At 40.2% G+C, this 13,884-nt stretch overlaps 1 protein-coding gene and 1 long non-coding RNA gene across 4 annotated transcripts in view; one reads left to right on the top strand and one right to left on the bottom strand.

Annotated features, from left to right (window-relative positions):
• Positions 1-13,884, top strand: part of LOC112204210 (uncharacterized) — a 166,132-nt gene that overhangs the window by 36,670 nt on the left and 115,578 nt on the right. The window lies entirely within an intron of this gene.
• Positions 8,667-13,884, bottom strand: part of BAALC (BAALC binder of MAP3K1 and KLF4) — a 114,794-nt gene continuing 109,576 nt past the window's right edge. For all 3 annotated transcript variants that reach the window (XR_010159317.1, XR_010159318.1, XR_010159319.1), the window contains one exon: positions 8,667-10,747. The gene's annotated coding sequence lies outside the window, so the exon portion shown is untranslated. The remainder of the gene's footprint in view (positions 10,748-13,884) is intronic.

Below are 13,884 nucleotides of genomic sequence, written 5' to 3'. Positions count from 1 at the left end.
AGTCTTGGTTGACAGGATGCCCCCCCGCCCAACTCCCACCCCATCCCTCTGCTTTCTGACCTCCAGTTTCTGATGAGAAATTATCTGTTAATCTTATTGAAGATCACTTGTATGTGATGAATCACTTCCCTCTTGTTGCTTTCAAAATTGTATCTTTGTCTTTTGACAACTTGACAATAATGTGTCTATGGGTGGATCTCTTTGAGTTTGATTCTACTTGGAGCTTGTAGTGACTTCTTGGATTGTAAATTAATGTTTTTCATCAAATTTGGGAAGTTTTCAGTCATAATGTCTGTAAATATTCTTTCTGCTCTTGTTTCTTTTCTCTTTTTCTGGCATTCTCATTATGAGTATATTGACATGCTGATGTGTCCCACAGATGTCTAAGGCTCTGTTTATTTTTCTTCATTCCTTTTTTCTTCTCTCTCTAATCTTCAAACTGGATAATGTCAACTGGCCTATCTTTAGATTTGATGATTCTTTCTACTGCTAGCTCAAATCTGCTGTTGAATCCCTCTAGATAATTTTTAAATTTCAGTTGTTCTGCTTTCCAACTATAGAATTTTTATTAATTCTTTTTGATACTTTCCATCTCCTTATTGATATTCTCTATTTGGTGAGAAATTGTTCTCATATATTCTTTTAATTCTTTAGACATAATATTTCTTTAGTTAGTTGAATATATTTAAATAGGTATTTTAAAGTCTTTGGCTATTAAGTCCAACATCTGGGCTTCCTTAGTGAATATTTATAATGACTACTTTTGTTTCCCTCTGTGTATGGGCCATACTTTCTTGATTTTTTTTTTCTTTTTTTTTTTTTTTGAGATGGAGTCTCACTCTGTTGCCCAGGCTGGAGTGCAGTGGCGCGATCTCTGCTCACTGCAAGCTCTGCCCCCCGGGTTCATGCCATTCTCCTGCCTCAGCCTCCTGAGTAGCTGGGACTACAGTTGCCCGCCACCACGCCTGGCTAATGTTTTTGTATTTTTAGTAGAGACGGGGTTTCACAGTGTTCGCCAGGATGGTCTCCGTCTCCTGACCTCGTGATCCGCCCGCCTTGGCCTCCCAAAGTGCTGGGATTACAGGCATGAGCCACCGCGCCCGGCCACTTTCTTGATTTTTTAAATATCCCTCTTATTTTGTTGAAAATTAGACATTTTAAATTATAAAATATAGCAACTTTGAAAATCTGATTCTTCCTTCTTCCCCAGGATTGTTGTTATTTCTGTTTTTTCTTATTGTTGTTTGTTTAATGGCATTTCTAAACTTATTCTGCAAGGTCTATATTCATTATAGTGTATAGCCATTGAAATCTGCTCAGTCAGCTTTGTGGTCAGCTAATAATTGGATATAGATATCCTTAGATACCTGAAACCAGTAAGTGTTCTAGCCTTTGCTAAGAGGTTTTGTGTACATATTGGGACATACCGTCAATGCTTAGGCACACCATTTACAACCTCAACCTCTTTTTATTTTTTATTTACTTTTTATTTTTCTCGAGACGGAGTTTCGCTCTTGTTGCCCAGACTGGAGTGCAACGGCGAGATCTCAGCTCACCGCAACCTCCGCCTCCCGGGTTCAAGCGATTCTCCTGCCTCAGCTTTCCCGAGTAGCTGGGATTATAGGCATGCACCACCACGCCTGGCTAATTTTGTGTTTTTAGTGGAGACAGGGTTTCTCCATGTTGGTCAGGCTGGTCTGGAACTCACGACCTCAGGTGGTCTGCCTGCCTCGGCCTCCCAAAGTGCTGGGATTACAAGCGTGAGCCACCACGCCTGGCCTATTTTATTTTTAGAGATAGGGGTCTTGCTGTATCACCCAGGCTGGAGTGCAGTGGCATAATCATAGCTCACCACAGCCTCAACTCCTGGGCTCACAGATTCTCCAGCCTCAGCCTTCCAAGTAGCTGGGACTACAGGTGTGTGTCACCATACCTGGATATTTTTTACATTTTTTGTAGAGATGAGGCCTCTTTATTTTGCCCAGACTGGTCTTGAACTCCTGGCTTCAAGCAATACTCCTGCCTCAACTTGCCAAAGTGCTGGGATTCTAGGCGTGAGCCACTATACCCAGCCAAATTTCTACTTCTTGCTTGTGCAGAGCCTCAAGGTCAGCCAGAGAAATGAGCTTAGGACTTTCTTAAGTATTTCCTGGGCCTGTACACAGCTCTATACACATGCATGGACTTCCAGATTTCCAGGAATATGTTGGAACTTGTCAAAGCCCCCTATGGAATGTCATTCCCCAGATTTTTCTAAGTTTTTTTGGTCCGATTTTTTGCTTACCCAAATTGTTATTGCTGCTTCATATAGCTGTTTCATTGTATATAACTGCCACTGATTGTTTTCAATAAACACTCTTGGTGAAAATGTTGTCACTGGGCAAGCTCTAGTAGGTCAGATAAAGACAAACTCTGCAAGTGGGGTTTTCCAGGGAATTCGCAGACAGGTCAAGCAATGACAATTCTCTGAAAATGAGGCTTTGAAAGAACTCCACCCCTAATGTGTGTCCCCCAGAAGCTTCTGGTTTTCACAGTAACAGTGGGCTATTGGTTTTCAAGGCTACCACAGAGGTGGGAGAGAGGCATAGAAACAAAGCAAGTTAAAATGTCAAAAAAAATTTGTTAAGATTCAGTCATTTTTCTTGAATTAATGCTTCCTGAATTGTTGCAAGCTTTTGGTTAATATCCAGGATTCTGAAGAAGTTGACATAATATTTTCTAGTGTTTTTGTTGCTTTTGTAGAGGAGATGATATTCAATGGTTCTTATTCCATCATTCTTGCTGATTTCATCATCCAATACAATTTTTAGTAAGACCACACTGCAACTTATTTTACCTTTCTGTGCCTCAGCTTACTCATCTGTTTATTGGGAATAATATTAGTGTCTACCATGAGGGTTTTTGAGGACAAAATAAGTTAATTCATGTAAAAGACCTAGCATAGTAAATGTTAAATATTATTATTTCCCTCTTGTTTTCTTGGCTTTCTAATTTTCAATTTGATATTCAAGAACATCTCACTATTTGGGAAATGAAATGGGAGTCAAAGAGCCTTTAGTCTGGGAGTAATCACTGGTATAACTTGAGATGTTACTGATTTTAAGACTGAGCGCATCTGATTTGGAACCAATAGATCTCCCTGCCATCCCCAACCTCTTGCCATTATTTCCCCTTACCCCTTAACACTTGATTGCTTTCTTTCCATTGAGCTCACTCTGCAGGGTATTCTTCTGGTTGCTCTGGAAATTGATCACTTTCTCATTTAACAAACCCAAGTCCACAATGGCACCTGACAGAAAACACAGCCCTTGAGGGAGCATGCCCTTGAGGGAGCACTACTCAATATTTTAAAGTCATACAATTAATACATGGTAAGTACACAAGCCCTGAAGTATTACTTGGGCTGATAAAAGATATAGCACATGCCCGGGGAAAAGCTCATTACATGTCAGCAAAATTGTCTCATTGATGTTTCAATTCCAGAAGGACAACTGAACCACTTACTCAGGGAAATTTTACATGCCATAAATGAGGCAGAAGGAGCTATTTATCATATTGTGTAATTTCACATACTTCCACTCCCTTGGTACTGGAAGCAACTTGGTATGAGAGGAAAAGCAAATGATTTGGAGCTACAAAGACCTCAGTTCAAATCTCAGCTCTGACACTTATTACCGGTATGACTTACATGAATTCTTTGAGTTCCACTTTTTACAAATGTGAAAAAGAGATAATAACATAGCTCATAGATATTTGAAAGATTAGAGGAGCTAATACATTCTAAGTATTTAGTAGAATGCCTAGCCACATGGTAAACATTTAATAAATATTGAATTTACTTTTAAATAATTTTTCTTTTTCTCCTTCCATACTAATTGAGTTTCCTCTAGATGGCAAACACAGTGTTAAATAACTAGCAAACAAAACATCTGTCCTCTTTCCTAAAAGAGAAAGTTTAAGGGCTGATGGGAAAGAATGACACTGAACATTTAAAACAAACAAGTATCAATTACAAGTTGTAATTAGGACACTAAAAGAAAAGAACTTAGTCTGTGGGAAAATAATAGGGGGGACCAATTTAGGCAGAAAAGGAAGTTCTTCTGAGGAGGAGCCATTTAGGCCTAAAAGATGAGAAGTGGCCACCTGGATGACAGGGAAGGAACCGCTTGGGGAAGGGTTCTGAAATAGGCAAAAGCTTGATGTGTTCAAGAATCTGGAGGATGACCAGTGTGAATGCAGCATACTGGAGGAGGGAGAAGGTGGCTGACAGCAGAGTGAGGCAAGGGAGAGGTCATGGGAAGCATTGCCAGGTAAGCATGGAGGAGGAGGGAAAAGGCGAGAAGGAAGGAGAAGGACAGCTAGAATTCACTGAGCACTTGCTGTGTGCCAGGCACAGTTCTAAGAATTTTACATTTATTAACTCACATAACACCCTAGATGAGCGGCCTCTTATTGTAGGCCTTGTAAAGGGGCTTGTGTTTATTCTGAACGCAATGGGAAACCATTGAGGGATTTTCAGCAGAGAGAGCCGTGTTTGGGTTTAAATCTCACAACGGGCCTGCTGCTGTGTTGAGGAAAGATTGGAGATATTCAAGAGTAGAAACTAGTCATTATATTCTTAACCACTCTTTTCCTCTTACAAACCCTGTGACTTGAAGATTTGTTGGATATAAAGTGCCTTCTAATGAATGGATACAATTATTACAGTAAGTTCATTGCAAGTGCAGCAGGAAAGAAAAGCAGAAATAAAACTGTAAAAACCATAACATATGACAATTTTATACTTTGTATTAAGTCCTATGGGTAAAAAGTATCTATTGGGATAAAAATTCAAGTTTTAAAAGAAGGAAAAAAATACGGATTTCACGGATTCCTTGGCCTTATAGAAACGGGACCTTACAAAATAGTAATCAAGTTTACACAAAGAGAGTCTGTTGCAATTATTTTGCAAGTCAGCCGAGAATTTTTTAAGTGAATCAGAGATGGTGTAAGTTGCCTGTAACACTATAAGAGAATCAGACTATAGCGATGTGTGGTACTTCCCTGAGTGTGTGGATGCCACTGCTGTAGGACGGGGTTGTCAGTGCACGCTTACCAACTCACTAAGTCCTAGCAAAGGTGCTGCTTCATCAGGAGAAATATTAGCTTTAACATCTAACACTGGTTCCTTACATATGCATAATCCAATGTCAAGGATTTAATCGGCATATTTGAGTTAAAATCAAGGGTCGTCTACACTGAGATTTCATGGTTTACTTGCTTCCCTGCCATGCTTGATTTAGCAGATTAGTGAGCTGGTAGTGGAGAGTGTATCTGTCATCTCTTTTTGCCTCTCTACCTTACATGGTGAATTAACTTTTAAGGCTTAAATAAAAATTCAAAAGGAGTAGCTCTGAAGTTGATTTCTTTGGAGTTGTGTGAAAATTTAGGGACTCCTTTCTTCTAGATTGTCCTTAAATGTCTGAGTTTGCCAGGACCTGGGTCTCTGGTTCTGGCAGCCTTCACTCGGCTCAAGGGGGTTCACTGTGTTTGGTTGTGTTTACATTTGTTATTGTCTAGGGTAAGATATTTGTATTGGGTGAGGCCTTTTAGACCACAGAAAGATCACTATCAACTTCAAACCTATTCATTTCCATCTGTTAGAGAAACACATTTTGCTTTTACTGTTTATAGAGTTAGAGCCAGGCTTATTGTTCTGATGGGAAGGAGAATGATGTCATCTCTGCTGACTGTAGTAATTGTTTGGGAATGTATTGATATGGTTTTCTACTGCTGGGTTTGTAAGTGTTTTCCTTGTAAATGGCCCAAGGTGGGCAGGGGCATCTTTGCCTAGACAGGCCTTTGCACTCACAGGAAATCTCTGCTTTTCCTTTTCCTCTTGTCCCTGAAATGTGCACAAACTTCTTTCCCCCTTCTTCTACCACTTATCAAACCCTGTGACCCAGTGTCCCCATGATGTGTGCATCAAGATTAGTTACAGATAACAGAACACTCTTGCTGGTTTTAGCAGAAAGGGATTTAATATGAAAAATTAGATGCTTAATGAACCTCTGGAAGGGCTAAGGGGCAAGTTCTAAGCTTACCTCCCACGAATGAACTCTGGTACAGCTCCACAGAGCTGCCATGTTCAGGGAACTGCTATAAAAGAAAAGGAGAAAAACTTGAGACCTTGGTCAAAGTTTTTGCTAAGAATCCATCATTGATTTGTCATTGTTATGTTGGTTATGGATTGACGCAATTGCTTTATTATGTTAATGTTGGGGAAAAAAACCGTGACCTGTGTCTTTGGTCAGTGCAACAAGGTCCCTAGATTTGTAGCCTGGGAGCTTGTTACAAATAAAAGATCTAGAGCCCCCATCCCCACTCCTATTGAATTAAAAGCTCTAGGGGTGCAGCCCAGGAATCTGTGCTTTAACAAGTCCTCCAGGTGATTCTGATGCAGAGAGGGTAACCAACCATCCTGGTTTGTCTGGGATTGTTGGAAGGATTTCTGAGGTACTGGACTATATTGCTAAAACCAGTAAAGTCCTGAAAAAGCTAGGACAAATTGGGCACTTAGATGCAGCTAAAGTGTTGGGAAATACAAATTTTATTTGTATCTGTTGTACAAATACAACAATGCCTGGCTTGTTGGCAAGGGCTAAAAAGGGTATTTGTGAGTCATGAGTATGAGGTACAATATTATTGAAGCAATGATGAAACAGCAAAATACTTGTTTGTTACAACTTTTCATACATCAATGAAGAATGTGCCAAAATTCTGAGCTTTCAAAAGTGACTTTTAGTAGTGAGAATTGACAAACTGAGAAAGCATGTTTTGCAGATGAATTTTCACAAGTCATACACTCAGTTTTATAAAATAATTTTTTCTATAACTGAATTTTAATTTTAAATCTCCATTCTGCCTGGTAGGATAATTTAACCCCAGCCATTTTAAAGAAAACACAGTCAAATCAGAATTTTCACTCTCAAATCTGCCTTCCCCCCAACCCCAGTCAGTTCAGGGTTTTTACCACCCTCTGTTCCCTAGATCATGTCTAAATTCTGAGGAGTTTTCACAGAGCCACGTGTTGAGGGAGAGGGAGGCATCTGTCCCTGCTGGCATCTGTGGAGTTGTACATCATCCCCAAAGGAAATTTCTAGGACATCTGGGTTCCCCATCTGGTTTCTGGTAGTTGGTCCAGGAAGGTTACCCCATATCCTTCTCATCTCTGACTTAGTCTTCAAACCTGCTGGCCCCTCTCAGCTACTTTTGAGCCCCTCATAAGGGAGTGTGAAGGCCTTGGGACATTTTGGGTGCTCTTCCAAACTACTGTAGGATCACACGGGATCTCATGGAGTTGTTGCAGGCTTTGCTGCCTAGACATGCCAGGCTGCCATTTCCAGTATGGACATCTCACCAGGCAGGTCAGGAGAAATGCCATGAAGCTTGTTATCTACCAGGCCTCTATCAGGTGCAAGGCACAGGACTTCTCTGGTTTGGATCTGCCAGTCTATCTGAGGTTTCTGGTGCCCCCTCTGGAGGATCTGATGATGACTCTTAGGGCACAGGGACCCACGTAGGGATGCACAACATCTATTTTCTTTTCATGTCCTTTCTGTTATTTTGCTCATCCTCCAGTCCAAAGGATGTTTATCTCATCTAGGGTTAGAAAATTTGCACCTGCATAATCAAGAATTATTCTCAACTTACACTTACGGTATCAACTTTACCCCCTTGGGTTCTTTAGAGATGTGGCAAGGACTGTTATTTGCAACCCTACATCTATTCTCCCTTTCTGCTTCAGTAACATGTGCTGGTTTCTTTTTTTGAATCAGGTGTGTGCCTTGCTAAAAAAATTATGTTTTCCAGGCTCCCTTGAAGCCCAGCATGGTCATGTAACTACAATCAGACAAATGAAATATAAGCGTAAGGGTTGCCTGGTACTTCTGAGACGGCTGCGTAAGTGATCTGACTCAGCAGGAAGGTCTTCTCTTTGCCTTTCCCTAGTTCCTGTTGCCTCAGATGTAGTTATAATGGTTGGAGCTCTAGCAACCATCTTGTACCAGCAGGTAATCTTGAGGCTGCAAGCTAGTACTAGGAGGTAACTGAAATATAGACAGAGTCTGAATCTCTGATAACCACACCTGCTCTAGCCTATCTACCAGACTTCTTCTACAAGAAAGGGAAATAAACTGTATTCAAGCTTTTCCATTTTCTGTTTTATGCAGGCTAACCAACTCTAAGAGGGATTTGGCTTTTGTTCTTGAAAACTCTTCTCTCTCAAGCTGTTTTTTCAGCCATGGGTCCAAAGATCGACATAGAAACTCAAAAGATAAAATCAGATCCCTTTTGTTTCTTTGCATTTATATTGCAAGAACCCTTTTCTGAAGGCCACCAAGAGGACATCTTTTTGCTGCCTGAAAAAGTAGAGAGAAAGAAACAAATGCTAATATTTTAAAATGTTCTATCTTCACACATGAAATTTATCTAAGCAGTCACCATGTCTCGGATTAAAATCTGGACTTTAGGGTTTTAAAGATCTAAGAGAGGCCATATAGAAAAATGAAAGATTATCAATACAATTGATGATGTCTGAAAGCAGTGCTATAGGAGTTCGTTTTAAAACAAAAGCTGCAAATAACATTCTGAGCTGCTTCTCCTAGCCCCTTCTTAATACTTGAGTGTTCTCTCATAGCAGCCGCGAGATCATATTTCTTTGTATTGCCTACTGTATTTCACAGTATGTCCCTTAGTTGACATTTGTTTATTGATCTGGGGCTTGTTGGGTTGACTCTTCAATAAATGGCACAAGTCACCAACTTCACAAATAACTTACTGCTCCTCTGTGTTGACAATTATAGCAAATTGTATTCCTTCTTAAGGAAGTGATGGCTATTCAACCATGGTTAACTAGGTTTCCTGAAATAGGTATGTATCACAGGGCATGTCTTTCTTAATTTTATTTTATTTTTGCAAGGTTGTGATTAATTTGGTTACTGAATTTGATGGTATAGATATTGATTTAGCTTGGCAATCTAGAAAAGTATAATTAATTTCAATAAAAATTCAGCAAAGACATTTATGTTCTATCTCCAAGAATATATCCCCATTTGAAAATCTATTCCTTCCTCTCATTAGATATTCATAAGCTGTAATTTCAAGTTTTATAGTATCAGTTATTAAAAACTACACCGATTCTTCGATCAGATACTATCAGTACAATCATGTTGACAAACAGGGCCTATGACTTGTATTTTTCAGGTCAGTCTTTTTTTTTTTTGAGACAGAATCTCACTCTGTCACCCAGGCTGGAGTGCAGTGGCACGATCTTGGCTCACTGCAACCTCCGCCTCCTGCTTTCAAGCGATTCTCTTGCCTCAGCCTCCGGAGTAGCTGGGACTACAGGTGCCCACCACCACACCTAGCTAATTTTTGTATTTTTAGTAGAGATGAGATTTCACCATATTGGCCAGGCTGGTCTCGAACTCCTGAGCTTGTGGTCCACCCACATCAGCCTCCAAAGTGCTGGGATTACAGGCATGAGCCACTGCGCCCAGCCTCAGGTCAGTCTTGATTTTTATTTAACGAATTTGTACTCCACTCTATTCCACAAACATAATGTCATTCACAAGAACATATACAATAATGCCAAATAAAACTCAAATACAGAATTAAGACAGGGAAGATCAAGAGGAAAAATCAAGATCAGATTAAAAAACAACAACAACAAATCCGTAAAACCCAGGAACCTGAGCTGATAATTGCTTCCCATTTGTCTCAGCCTCCAGAAAGCCAAAACAAAAGGAGAAGCTCTGTAAGTCACATACTTTTATTTTTAAAAAGGAAGCAAATAACTTCCTCAGGAGGTACATATTTTGCCCTGAGCACCAGATTCTCAAAGAAATTTATCCTTTGGGACTTCATAGGGGACCAGGAGGTGCAGAATGGACAAAATTGTGACTCACTTTCCTTTTACTTTAAACCAAAGCTGAGGAAATAATGCTTAAAATTCAGTGAGTGATCTCCCAAATTGGCGTTCAAGGGAACAATGTTCTGGAAGATATTTATAGGAAAGTCATTTAAAAAAATGTGTTCTGTACTCAAATAAGTTTGGGAACCACTGAATTAATCAAAGTCAAGCAGGTTTCTTAATAATAGGTTTTTTGGTTTTTTTTGGAAACTGACGTTTTGATATGCTTTGTGGTTCTCTACAAAAAGGGAATACAAAACTCTGTGTTCTTAGAACTTAACTTACCACCAAAACATTTCTGCTGAGGCATATCTATGAATAATATCTGAGTTCTGTGACACATGGTTTGGGAAGGATGAGACGTGGTGAACTGATGCAGATACAGTGATGGGAGGGCACTTCAGTGCTCTTGTGAGTAAGAGCATGTGTGTTGGTGCTGGGCAGATGTGGGTACAAATCCTGTTTCTAGCATCTACTGGCCACAGGACTTTGGAGAAATTACCCAAACTCACTGAGCTTTAGTTTCCTTATTCATAAAATGAAGTGCATCAATTTGAAACGTGTTTGGCTCCAAGAACGAAAAAATCTATCAGAATTACTTAGGGGATTATTTTTCTGATATAATAAGTCCAGGGTCAGGCCATCCATGGCCAATGCAGCTATTCATGGATGTTTTCTGGGTCCAGGCTCTTTCTGTATTTCTGCTTTGATATCCTTAGCATGGAGGCCTCTGTCTTCATGCTTGTTCCCTTATGGTTGCAAAATGGCTGTGGCACCTTCATTCTCACATCAGCACTTCAGTCATGAAGGAGGAAAGAAATGTACATTGTTTATGAGTAGCCTATATACAGCATCAGCCATAGGAGGATAATAAGAGACTGTCACTCAGACTTATTTTGACATCCTGGACAACATAGTGGGACTCTGTCTCTACAAAACATTTTTAAAAATTAGTTAGGTGTGGTAGCATGCACCTGTAGTCCCAGCTACTTGGGAGGCTGAGGTGGGAAGATTGCTTGAGCCCAGGAGGTCAAGGCTGCAGTGAGCCATGATCACACCGCTATACTCCAGCCTAGGTGACAGAGTAAGGCATTGCCTCCAAAAAGAAAAAACATACACACACACACACACACTATATATATATATATATATATATATACACACACACACACACACACAAAATGGGGTAAAATTTCCTTATAAAAGTTATAATATAAATATATTTTATGTCATATAGTATAGACTAAGAGCTTCGGCTCAGGAGTAGCACAAGGTTGGGCCATCCATGGCCAATGCAGCTATTCATGGATGTTTTCTGGGTCCAGGCTCTTTCTGTATTTCCGCTATATATATATATATATATATATATATATATATATATATATATATATATATATATAAAGAGAGAGAGGGTTAAGTGAGATAATGTAAGTAAAGTGCTTATATAATGCCTAGCACTAGTTAGTGCTCAATAAACATCAGTTGTTAGTATGTATAGGCAGCCTTGGATTCAACGTGATACAAGTCTGTAATTTAGAGTACCTGGAAAGGTGAAAAACTGTATATTCTTCAGCCAATAACAAGTATATATCTTTTTTATTGGGGAGGCTTTTGATAGAAGCAGACCAGACTGTTTGATGCTACTCTCTCTTGCAAGGCTCTGGAATACTGGTAGATAGAGACCCTGTTTGACAGCAGATGTCCTAGAAACCAGACAGTGAAGAGGAAGGCTGGCATCCTATTGCACCAGGGAGGAACCCACCAGTACTCTCCTCAAGAAGAGACCCATTCCATCTTTGCATGGAGGCATGCCAAGGAGTTCCTAGGCCAGAATTTGATTAGGACGCAATTTTGAGGACAAAGCTTGGTCAAGTCTAATACATTTCTATCACTGAATGTAGTCAAGCTGATGCAGGGAAGGCTCAATTCTAAGTGTTCTGTCCCCTTGTCAGACCATGGATATAATGTTGTATCCTGACTTTTGGGTTACAAAATACAATAACTGTATATGGAAATAACATTTTGAAATACAAATTAAAAATATATATTATTTATATATCCAATATTATCTCATGGCTATGTGGAGGTGATTTAATACTTTTTTGAGTCATTTTGGGAAATATTGAGATACATATCACTCATATTAGGAGAAGTGCATTGGCAATTAGAGGGGAAAGAAAGAAAGGTATCACAAAAATAACTTGGACTAAATATCATCTAGGAAATGAAATGCAGTCTAGTATGGTGATGAGGAGGAAGAAGAGGGTGATGACATCAGCACCTACCGTGTGCCAGACACTGTTTTAAGTGCTTTCCATACCATATGTCATCAATTATAAATATGTGATTTTCCCCATATTTTTAACATCAATAGCTCACTACTTGGAGTGGTCGTTTTGTGTCCAGCACTAACACTTCATCCTCACATCACATCTGTGAGGTAGATGCTATTATTATTCTCATTCCAAAGATGAGGAAACTGAGGCTTAGCAAGATAGCGACATGGCTAGTAATTTGGAAGCTGGGATTAGCATACACATTTGTGCTGCTCGTGAGCCAAAGCTCTTAGTCTATACTATGTGACATAAAATATATTTATATTTTAACTTTTATAAGGAAATTTTACCCCATCGTGTGTGTGTGTGTGTGTGTGTGTGTGTGTGTGTGTGTGTGTATGAATTGGAGATTTATTTATAAGTTGAGCATTGCTCTGCTGAAGACGGTCTAGATGAAATGACCCAGGTTCCCTTCTAGCTATTTAATTTTAAAAAATTAGTATCTAATATCTACATCCTTAAAAAGAGGGAAAAGGCAGGGTGTAGTGGCTCATGCCTGTACTCCCAGCACTTTGGGAGGCTGAGGCAGAAGGATCAACTGAGCCCAGAAGTTCAAGACCAGCCTGGGCAACAAAGCAAGACCCTGTCCCCACTTTTTAAAAAAGGAGAGGGGAGGTGAGGAAAGAAAGCAATACAACGAGTCATTCCCTGTGCTAGGCTAGGTCCTAATTTGTTAGTGCTAAGAGGAAAAGGATCTGACCCAGAATTACCAAATTCTTAGACTCTTGGCTCAGCTGGTTTCCAACAAAGCAATCAGTTGGGCCCAGTTCCACATTACCCGGTTTATCTCAAGCATTGGAGCATGTCTTTCTTTCCACTGTCCCCAAACCTGCTCTTCCTCACTCTTCTGTTCTTTTGAATTCTTTGTTCCAATTGCCCTCAGCCTGTCCAGGGGTTTTTCTGGCATCTCGAGCTTTTTACCAGAGAAGATCACCTTGAGCCCTCAAAGATATAGCACGGAGCATGAGTCATGTTCTTGCTCACAGGGTTTTTGTTATTTGTTGATGGCCTGGATGGCATCGTCTTTCTTCACAGCTTTTATTTTAAGACATTTAGAAAGCAATCTCAGGCTCTTTCTTGGCAGGTGGTATAGAGGAAATGTACCTGATAGCAATAATGTAAGCATACCCTGATCATGACCCTATATGGCAGATACACCTGAATGAGTGTTTCAAGCTATAGAATCTGGGAGTGGCCAACCCTGAGATTTGCTCCTTGTCTATGAAGAATATCTAAGCCCCTGTCTCATCCTGTGGAACATAGGCCATGCAGGGGATTGAGGCCCTGAGTTTTGGGTTATATGAAGGTTGCCAAGTGGAGGTTGTTAAGGGGAGGGTGTTAAGTGAAAATACTATGTACACTGGATGTTTGCAAGCCATTGCAATTTTCCTGTCCAGCCCACTGCCACTGGACTGCAGGAAGGTGGATACGTTGTCCAGCCCACCGCCACTGGGCTCTCTCTGCTGTTTGTGAGCCCCTAATAAAACCCCATGTCTCATGTCCTGGCTCAGGGTCTCTTCTTTGGCCTCTTAAACATGGAAGCTTCTTTGTTGAGGTTAATAAGGGTTCAGCACAACACGGGGGCAAAATAGGAGT

Source organism: Pan troglodytes, chromosome 7, assembly GCF_028858775.2.
Source record: "Pan troglodytes isolate AG18354 chromosome 7, NHGRI_mPanTro3-v2.0_pri, whole genome shotgun sequence".
Classification (NCBI taxonomy): domain Eukaryota; kingdom Metazoa; phylum Chordata; class Mammalia; order Primates; family Hominidae; genus Pan; species Pan troglodytes.
The sequence above is the reverse complement of the archived record's forward strand: the minus strand, read 5'-3'. Positions and strand labels throughout refer to the sequence as shown.